At 36.1% G+C, this 10,907-nt stretch overlaps 1 pseudogene; it reads left to right on the top strand.

Annotated features, from left to right (window-relative positions):
- Nucleotides 1-8,954: 8,954 nt before the first annotated feature.
- LOC150093921 (U2 spliceosomal RNA) lies at nucleotides 8,955-9,076 on the top strand (annotated as a pseudogene).
- The last annotated feature ends 1,831 nt before the right edge of the window (nucleotides 9,077-10,907 follow it).

Genomic DNA, 10,907 nt, shown 5'->3' with positions numbered 1-10,907 from the left:
CACAATTCTCAGGTTTCCTTTTAAGTGCTGGCTTCTCCACACACACACACACACACACACACACACACACACACACACACACACACACACACACACACACACACACACACACACACACACACACACACACACAGAGAGAGAGAGAGAGAGTATTCTTCATCTATTTGTTTCGTTATTTGTTCATGCATATACGTATCTAGACTATCCCACAAAAAGTTTAAGAACAAGTTCAAGTTTTTATTTAAAATAATTTTAGCGAGTCACAGATGCATCTGTACTAAATATAAGCATTATATTTCAATATAAATATTTAAAATAAAAAACGCTGCACGGAATGCCTATGTAGTCTCATAATAATAATCATAATACTAAATGTAAGATCATTATAAGTTCGGTTCTATTGGCTGAATAAAAGAACTTTTTCCCTATAGATTTTTTTTTCCACCAAGTGTCCACATAGTTAGTCGATTTTTGTCGGAAGGAAGTAAGATTTTTACTCAGGGAAACCCAGGTTGTTAATCTTCATCTCAGAAAAATCAACTGTAGACTCAGTATTTTAAACAGTGATACCATTTAGGGTTAGGAACACGATGTGGCGGTAGTTGGATATAGCTATCTCATTATTCGTAGATTCCCACATTATTAATAAAAATGAATTCGACTGTCAATTATGAATGAGGACGGAGGGTAGAGACGAAGCTACCTAGCGATTCTCAGTCAAAATGAGCTAAAAGACTTCATGGTTTCATATTGGGTTAGTAGTTTTGACCTTCCTGGAATCAAAGAATACACGATTTACAAAACAAAATCCAATTAGAAAAAAAATACAGTTCTTATTTTATAAAGAATTCTGGATTCAAAAAATGCATTTTCTAAAATACATTAGGTAAGAGATTTTAGAAGTTGATCATCATTAGGATCAAATTCCTGCCATGTTCCCTCAAGGGGTGTATAGGATATGATAGTATCACATGGAAATTTACATCGATTTTAGAAGTTTAAAACTATAAAAAATTCACTATAATTGATTTTTTATTACATTTGGTATTCATTATACTATTTCATTTCGAGGGAACAAATGTCCCTTCCCTAAATGTTCGGTAAAATTGAGAATATTGCTAAATATTTAAGGAAGAAAAATAAAAGTATCATCTTCGAAACGAGTTGCCTTTGTGTTACGATATTGGAAAATATTGTACAAAAATGAAAATGCAAAAAATTAGTTTGTAAGAAATATGGATATTTCATCCTTTTTTGTGTCATTATTTATTTAATAGCAGAAATATTTCTGATATAAGAATATAAAAAAACTCATAATCAAAAAATTCAAGAAATCTTTTAAGATTCAAGAAATCCCTTTACAATTGTTAATTATATAAGCAAATACTGCTATTAATAATTCATGCATGGCGATATGAATATTGTTATCGTTCGGTAAAATGTATAATGTAAATAGCTGTTAATGCTTGGTTTGGGTACTTATTCTTCTTCTTCGTCTCTTATGTTTTTAAGCATCAAGATTTTGCCAATGAGATTTCCATGCCGTCCTATCCAAGGCTTGTTCTTTTGCTTCTTTCCAGTTAACTCCCTTCTTGATTGTGAATGACATACGAAAAGATTTTCAACTTGCTACAGAGAGAAAAGTTGAGAGCAAATGTGGATACTGAAAGTGGTATTGACAGGGATATAATGCAAAGAGTGAAAAAAAAGCAAATGTTTCTTTCAGAAAATTGCATAAAGTATGGAAATATCATCAAAATATTAATAAAACTAAAATAAAATTCTTCAATTGTAATGTTAAGGCCGTATTATTGTATTATGGATCAGGGATATCGAAACTAGCGATAAATTAATTGGTTACAAACAAAATGTATGCGTATATTAAACATATTTTGGTCCCAACGTATAACAAACGAATTTATATAAGCTGACTTAACAAAAAAAGTATCACCGATGAAATGTTTTAAAAAAATGAATGCAGATAGAAATGGATTGAACACATATTAAGAATAGACAGCAGTGGATTTCAATACTTGCTTTGATATGGATCCCAGAAGGAAAAAGGAATAGGGGAAGGCCTAAATTAACTTGGAAAAGAATGACAGAAAAGGTAGAGCTAGGGAAAAGCTGAATCGGTGGATTAAGACAGATAAATCTGAAAGAAACCGACCATGAATCTCATGAAAAAGAGAGAAAAGAGATTATGTTGGATATCTGTTGGATAAACTATTGTAAAAGCTCTTATTGCGTTATTAATTTAAACAATATCCTATTAGCGGTTGACTGTCATACGAACGCATTCTCTCTTCATTTCTCCTTAATAGTTGGGGGCAGGGGGACGAACGAAATTAAAAGAGAGGTATTTTATGACAGGAACTTCCCTCACTTGTGGCTATTTTGCCGTGTAGCATGCTAGTAATGGGTGGCTGCTCTGTGACGGACTGAATTCCTTATCTGATTGGCCGTTATTAATATCCCGACCACCCACCCTTCAAGTTATACATAAGGGATGCAGCGGGAAGAGTGATGGAGGAGATCGGTGCTGATAAGCAGTCACTCGTGATTGATGGCCTGTTGCCTTTCGCTATCTAACAGATTTCGTCCGCTCGCCTGATCGCATGTGTAGAACGAGGTGGCATGTTTCGGCCACTCTTACACAGATAACAGATAATCTCCTCCTAACGTGGTTTTATTAGTAATTGGTGCAATTATTGGCATTCTGCTATGTGCTTTTACCATCTTTTAACAGCTTTATTAATGTAGTTATTTCACTCAGTTCTAAGTCATTTCTCCCTCCCCCACCCCCGACCCTTCACTCTTTCAGGGCAATGTAAACTGTCGAAATTTACTTTGAGAAATTGATTACTGAAAGACAGATCTTTAATGGAGAAAGATGATTAAGATTACCCGGAAAGAAGTATGATTAAGTGTGCCAAATGATGTATTAAGTGCCAGGCTTTTCCTGCTTTCTTGAGTTTCAAATTCTCTATCCAGAATTGTCCTTCTGAGAATATGAGCTTTGTATAGAAACTTTGTATAGCAACCTAGCTGAAGTACATCGTCGGTTACATATATATAATAATTATCAATATGTCGCCAGTTCGATCAAACTCGTGTTATTGACGAAATACACTTAAGTAACATAGATGAGTAGCAACAATAAAGGGTCGCAAGCATAGCTATACTAACGGTAACGAAGAATGATGTACACACATGCACGCAGTGAAAACTTTATCTACAGGGTGGTTCAAAATTCCACGTTCAAACTTTGAGGGGAGGTAGAGAACATCAAAATCAACCATATTCACATAGGAAAGCATGACCGAAAAAACTACCCGAAAGTGATAGGTGGCGCTGTTTGCCAGCGCTCCAGGTGAGCAATTGGGGCTTCCTCATTCAAGCTTTCGACGTCGTACGAAGAACATGAGTCGTTTTACGAACGCTGAGATGGCAGACATGCACCTCGTTTACGAGTTAGCTGACGGAAATGGACGAGCTACTGTACGAATGTTTCGCGAAAGGTACCCAAACAGACGTGTACCGCATTACTGCCTTGTGTTATTTTCTGTATCTTTGTATCCCTGTTAGCACCTTCCGGTGGAGTTTCCGGTCATGCTCCTATGTGAATATGGTTGATTTTGATGTTCTCTACCTTCCCTCAAAGTTTGTATGTGGAATTTTGAACCACCCTGTATACTAGGTTCATGGAACCGAAGTCATAAACCCGTTTTCTTCAGTCCATGCATTATTCTACTTAGCAAATTTTATTAACAGAAGTATCAAATGAAATATTTAAGAAAGGTGTGCAGGCGTATAATGAATACTTTCATATCACCGTATAGTAAGAATGATTTTCTTCCACTAAGAAACTCAGCCAGCAGTATATCAAAGTATTATTCAGTAGTTCCCTTTTGACGAAGACGAATGGCAGCAGTCCAATAGGACTGAGTGCGCGCCACCTGTCCGCACAATTATGACTTACTAACAGAGTTTTGGTTCTCACAGTTGCCAGTTTGTCACTGCTGATTTTGTTTAATTCTGTGGAGTGCGCTGAAGAAGAAGTCGTACAGAAACAACAAAGATTTTCCTAACTTATAGCGACGCGAGGAACCTTTATAACGGCTTTCGACAGATTGGTGTAAGTTAGTGGGTCCTATACGGAAGGCTTCATCCTCAAACCGGGCGTCATAGATTTAATTTTTTTCAGATATTATTACTGTACAAACCCATGTAGATTTATAAAGCTAATACGGTTGAACAAAACAGTAAAATTCCCGATGCTTTCCTTTGCTATATGAGTTATAATTACATCAATAGCTTCACGTTAAGTATTAAGCACTACCGTGTGTTTGTTGTACTCGTAGCGGTAAAGTAACTACATTGTCTATGGTATTTTTGATTTGCGGGTAATCACCCCCTTGGAATTGAATTATGCATTGGAGCAGCTTGAAGGATTCGAAGTGAAGTATTCCCTACACGTGAAGTTCTCTTAGAATCTCTTTGGGAACTCAATGTATTCGCTATACTTTGAGATCTCGCATCTGCTAAATCCGCTCAGAGTCTAACTAAATAAACTTTTTACCACATTTGCATGAATTAATCAAATTATGCAGAATAAAAACTGCTGCCTTCTTTTCGTAGCAATATTGTTTATTAAGACGATGTGATTTTTTTTTTAACTTGGCAATATTTAAAAAAAAAAAACCGTGTTGTTCGCAATAACTAAAAGATCACGCAATAATATTTTTTTCTCTTTTTTTGCAGAAAAGAGGCTTTTCATGAATATTTTATGATGTTAAAACATGATGAGTTTCTCGGCAAACAATTTCTTTTGCATACGTAAATCTATCAAAATAAACGCTGAAGTGAGATCTCTTTTTTTAGTGAGGAAGGATTTCTCGGGAAAATTATGAATGCAGTCGCTTCGATCAAATCGACAACGCTTTGTTATGATTTTGAAAAGAAGGAATTTATTATTTACAAACAGGTTATCAAGATGCGCATGCTCTTATTAACCCTCTCCGTAGAGAGAGAGAGAGATCAGTACGACACACACACACACACCACACACACACACACAGAGAGAGAGAGAGAGAGAGAGAGATTTTTTCCAAGCTGGAAAGATTTGAGTTCATATACCTTTAAGGATATTTAGAAGTTTTTTCTAGACTTTTTAATGCCTGCATGACTAATCGCCGACAAAAGCGGACTTGGAAACTTTTTTTTTTTTTTTTTGCCTAATTTTGCCAATAAAATGGACGAGTACAGTTGAAACCAAAACTGAAATGAAATATTTTAATAGAAAATAAACTCCAAATATAACGAAAATTTACACTGTTATAGCAGCTGGTAAACTTGCGTACGGATAAACAAAACGATCTGATGAGTCCTTGTTATTTTGAAAAAAAAAAAAAAAAAAACATCTAAAACTACTCCAAGAGAACATTTCTTTAGCATTTGCTAGAGGTAGCAAAACGTAAAGTGGAGATTGGAGAAAAGAAGCACTTTTTAATGCAAAAGTTGCTATGGTATTTGCTAACACGAACACAGAGAGGAACATAATCACAACGTTTTGAATTTTCATGCAATCGGCTCCTATTAGTATTCATTAGAGCATAAATGAACAATCGTCCTAGAAAATATATCGGTAATTAAATGTTTCTGAATATGGCAGAGAGGAAGGATAGATGTGTTAGTATTTCTACACAGTCATTTCAGCAGTCGCCTGAAAGTTTTCATCCACGAGTGTTGTTCTAGTTTTGTGAACATGTTCTACACTACTGAACATGTAGTCTAGAACATTTAAAATTTTCGTTTTGATGCCAGGTAGTTATTCCTGACAAATGGTACGTAGTCTAAGACCAGTTAATATAAATGAATTATATTTATTTTATCTAATTAATTTATTTAATGATCACCGGAAGAAGGAATGAATTGTTCCAGTAGTAAGCAATTACTAATGAGTGTAAACGTAAAGAAAACTACCCACTGAATTTCAGAAAGATAACATCGTGTTAAATAACAGTTTCCTTCACAGCACAAGTCAGGTTTCGCGCATTCAAATCAAGTGTGTCATCTAACATCCCCTATCTCCCCCCCCCCCCTTTCGCTCATACAATTGCAGTAATTCGAATCAGTCCAGCGTACTGATAAGCAGTTATCGCATATTGAGAAGTGCTGTTGCCAAGGTTACGCAATAGCTTTAACTCCTAACAATGACATCACCGCGTGCGGTCTTTGTGTAATAGACCGATTGTTGCTTATTATAACAATATTGTAGTCTCCTTTATTTGCTAAATTTGCAATCATTGTCACCTAATACCATATCCCAGAAGGATTATCGCATTCTGTTCTCCATCTAACTGACTATTGTGTTATTCAGAGAGAGAAATTAAACTGTTACGGATTGCTTTGCTCAGCATCATTATCACTTCCGTCCCGCGACGTCGCCTGGATAAATGAAGTGAAAATAATCTTATAAAATAACTGACGGTGAATAGACAATATAACAAATTGTGTTGTCTGACTATGGAGTAAATAGCGTCTAAAGATTCCGTCAATTTCTTTTGTGAAACTCACAGTTGGTTTGTGAAAACCTATTGCTGTGATCTTGCATTGATTTCTTGACGCATCGAACGAAATATAAAATATATCCAAACCTGGAATGCCGTTAAGGGATATAAAAAAATAAAATAAAAATTCGTTAACGGTTTTGATGTCCATTAAAATTTCTAGATGACCTTAATGGCTATCTGCTGACATCACTGGCAACGAGATTATGTGCTAGTCGTTTGGAACGGGCAGATATGGTCGCAGATAACATACCAGGCCTTTCGGCTTCTACTTTTTGTTTCTGTATGAAAAAACGAAAGGGAAAAAAAGACGAATTTTTCTAAATCTAATAACGTTTCGAATGGACTGAGCAAAAATTTCTTGTTGCAGAGGGCAGTCGAAAAAATTTTAACGGAGAAAGAAAAATGAGAAGATGAATATATATATATATATATGACGCCTTTTAAATTCTAGTAAGTTAATAATTGAAAAAATGTACCACTTTTATTTATTTTTTTGTACTATTTATATTTTATTTAATTTATACAAAAATTAATTTGACACCTTTTATAATTTAGTAATTTAATAATTGGAAAATTGTATTTTTGTATATATTTTTATCTAATTAATTTATATATAATTTCTAACATTATTATATTACATAAGTGCATATACGTGAAAATATTTATTGATATTATATTATATATTTTATTTTAAAATATTTTCCCGTTTATATTTATTAAAAATGTAAAGTTAAAATTAACACTTTACTGTACATACAAATTACTGAGATTTACATTTTTTCCAATGTCTCTATTTTTAATATGATCTTTAAAAGCCTAGTCAGATTTAATTAAACCAATCAGGTGAAGCGCTTTTTTTAAATAATAATAACAGTAATAAAATTATATGGTTGTACACAGTAAAAATCAACATTTAAGTGCAATTAAAAAAAAAAATCTTAAATACACATATAAAGTAGAAATTTGGCTTTTATATTTTGAAAGTTACCGCAAAAAAGTATTTTCTCATTAATTAATGTTTATATTTAAAATACAATTTAAATATTGTCTGTAATTATTCCTTAATAGTTAATAAATGGTAATCAAATATTTGCTTAAATCTTATACTAAGCGATTTTATTAATTATTATATTAAGGAATCCGAATTATATTAAGCAATAATATATTAAGGAGTCCGGATCCAAAGATGTTACGTTTTTCCTACCAAATACTCCGGGACGGGGGGGGGGGGAACTCGTGACCCTTAATTTCAGTATATGAAATATATACATGTATAAAATACTACGTACATATAGCTAGCCAATGGCATCGCAAAATAGAAATGCACGCTGAACAATTGTAGTTGCATACAATACTAGAAATGTAAGGTGATCTAGAGTTATAGGCCTACTCATGTTATCATAGGCTTTCATGTTAGTGATCAGCTAGTTAGTGCCTTCTCAACTCAATTAAAGTATTCAAAATTAGCTGCGGATAACGTCATTATAATATGGAAATGCCATGGTTAAAAGAACTCAGAAAATTGACAGACCGAATAGAGGAATAAGTAGAGCGATGACAAGGATTGCACATTCCTTCTGTATTGCTTCAGTGGATTCTTTGAAGCACACACACGTTCAGAGTCCTTTGCCGGAATATTGTTTATTAAACTGAAAAGCATAATTTTCCAAGGATATTTGCTCACTCCAGACAGCATCGGATTAAACTTACCTGGTTCAGAGCTCGCCGTCAATGGACAACAGAATCTGGAAAAAAATGATAAACACCGAAAATGTTTTAAGAATATTCAAAAACATTTTAGGGTCATTTTAAGTCAGTAGAAATAAGTAAATTAGAAACAAACTCTAATTGATGTTAATTATATAAAAGTTAAAAATCTTTGGTAAATAAAAAATATGTAAATGTTATAAATAAATAAGTTTTAACTAAAAAGTATGAATTTGTTGAAATATTTTAAATTATTTCTGAAACTTTCTTCAACACCTTTTATAAACGAATATCTTCGAAACTGAAAGTTCAAACAGTCTAGATACGTTTTTAAGCGAGAACGAGATCTCAAAATTGGATTTTCAATCCAATATATACCCTTGGAGGGTAATGGATAGCAATGCTGTAGCCAATGAAGTTCTAACTGAGGCTCGGCTATTGCTGTTACCCTCCTGCCATGATCAGAGCTTTAATAGTTCAATAACACCTTATCCCTACACTGTCCTCTACAGATAACGGGGAATATGAAAAGCATTCTTGCTTCGCCCCTTTAAGCCAGTCCTTATAAGGACGTTTTTAAGCGGATTCGGTGAAGAATTCAACAGATTCGATGAATCAATCGACGGTCTAATAATCTAATAATTTGTTTTAGTCGAGATATTTCGAAAGTATGTCGCTTTTCGGCCTTTTGGCTTAGATCAAGTGTGTAGTATAGTTTCTGTTCTTAACCGTTAATATCGATACGAGTCCCATCGGGTTTCACGATATTTAACGGGAAATTTGCAGAACTTCCTAAACCCCAGACTGGGGAAATATCAAACACTTGGTGGTGGGAATAGTTAGGCTCCCCGATCTGATCATGCCCTCCATTCTGCCGCGTGTGCGTACTCTCGGAATTGAGGTTGACGCCACAATACCGGAGGGCGATGGCGAAAGCTATCATAGACTGCGTCGGCGCAGAGAACATTTTTGGATTTACCCCTTATGGGGGGGGGGGGAAGATACCGGGTAGTGACCAAAAATATCGAGACCAGAGAAAAGCTTCTCAAAGGGTTTGACTGTGGCAAAGTAAAAGTATCTCCCTTCATGGTTGGGAGCATCCTGAGAACCCTTAAGATACCACGATTTCCCCTAGAATACGCAGAGAACAACGATATAATTCACAGCGTATTCTCTAAGTGGGGAGTTGTACGGGAAATCCAGGTTCACAATGACTCAGACAATCCTGAGTTGAAGTCAGGGGAGGTAACTATCTCTCTTGAAATGAGGACCGAAGTTCCTAACTTTGTCCTCATAGGATCTGCCCGGGTAATGGTAAATTACCCAGGCGTCAAAAAACAGTGCTTTAGATGTAGTGCCTTCAATCATCTTGGGGCAGACTGCCCTCGCATAAAATGCAAGAACTGCCTAAAAATTGGCCACAACCAAGAAAAATGTGAGGCAGCTTGTTTGAAATGTGGGGTCACTGACCACAAAGTCGACACCTGCCCATCCAGAACCCTCGCAGAGAGGATGGGTGGTGCAGTCACATCAGCAACAAAACCAACTAATGAAAAGGTCACAATACAGGAAGAGTTTCCGCCTCTTGAGGCCACTCCTGATCATGCCGCCATGTCTAAGACAACGAGAAGGTCCCGTAAGGGAGGGAAACCAACCAGAATTGCAGAGACGAGCAATGCGATCCCAACAGAAGAGACTGACAATGCAGAAACCATCATGGTAACTCCCATGGACGAAAGCGAAGCTACCACTGCCAATATAGACATCGCCAATTCAGATACAGTAGAAGAAGCTGTAGGAGAGATGGAGACGAACACCAAAACTTCCAAACTGCCATTAAGTCCGCAGGAAGAAGAGCTGACAAATCTCAAAACAGCAAAAGTATCTGAAACCGAACACCCAGAAGTCCCTCATGCAAAAGCAGGAGAGACTCTAAAACATCTCCTTAGAGGTATGCCCGGGGTGGCAGAAAAGTTTAAAGAGGCAATAGATAAAGTAGGAGAACCTGAACTCCTCCTCACAGGGAAATATGGACCCGACATCGTCAGTGCAAAATGGGGTGACCTCTTCGTTGATGACATCAGCAAAATTACTCCTGAGCAAGTAGAGGTAGCCCTGGATATAGACGAGGAGGCAGCTTCGGCGTTCTACATTGCTCTCTGCAAACTAGACATGGCCAAGGGAAGTGAGGTGGCCAAAAGAATCATAACAGCCCACAACAAAAGAAAGGAACCGTAATCACCTTGTGGATTTCTGTACTCAGTTTCACTGGTTTTTAGCTCCCACAGGTGGGGGAGGACCTGAGAACCCGAGCGGCGAAGGCTTACAGCGAGGCGGTGCAGTTCCTTGTGAGCTGCATCACTCGGGCCAGATCCTTCCTCCACCTCTAAGTTTACCTTTCAATTTTTGCTTTTCTCTGTACTTTTTTTTGTTTGTTTTGTTACATGTTTCCTTTTTAGGATTTTTCCTTTTTGTAAAGTGAAAAATCAACGACCGTTTTAGAAACGCCCCTGGGGGGCAAACAGCTAAAACAGGTCAACTGAGGCCTCTTTAACCTACTCTACCACTATGCACTCTATCTTTATTTCCTCTCCTACTATCTGATGACTCTCAGCCTATCTTACT

Source organism: Typopeltis vanoorti, chromosome 23 (assembly GCF_054136105.1).
Source record: "Typopeltis vanoorti isolate ZY-2024b chromosome 23, IOZ_Tvanoo_1.0, whole genome shotgun sequence".
Classification (NCBI taxonomy): Eukaryota; Metazoa; Arthropoda; class Arachnida; order Uropygi; family Thelyphonidae; genus Typopeltis; species Typopeltis vanoorti.
This window is presented reverse-complemented; position numbering and strand designations above follow the sequence as displayed.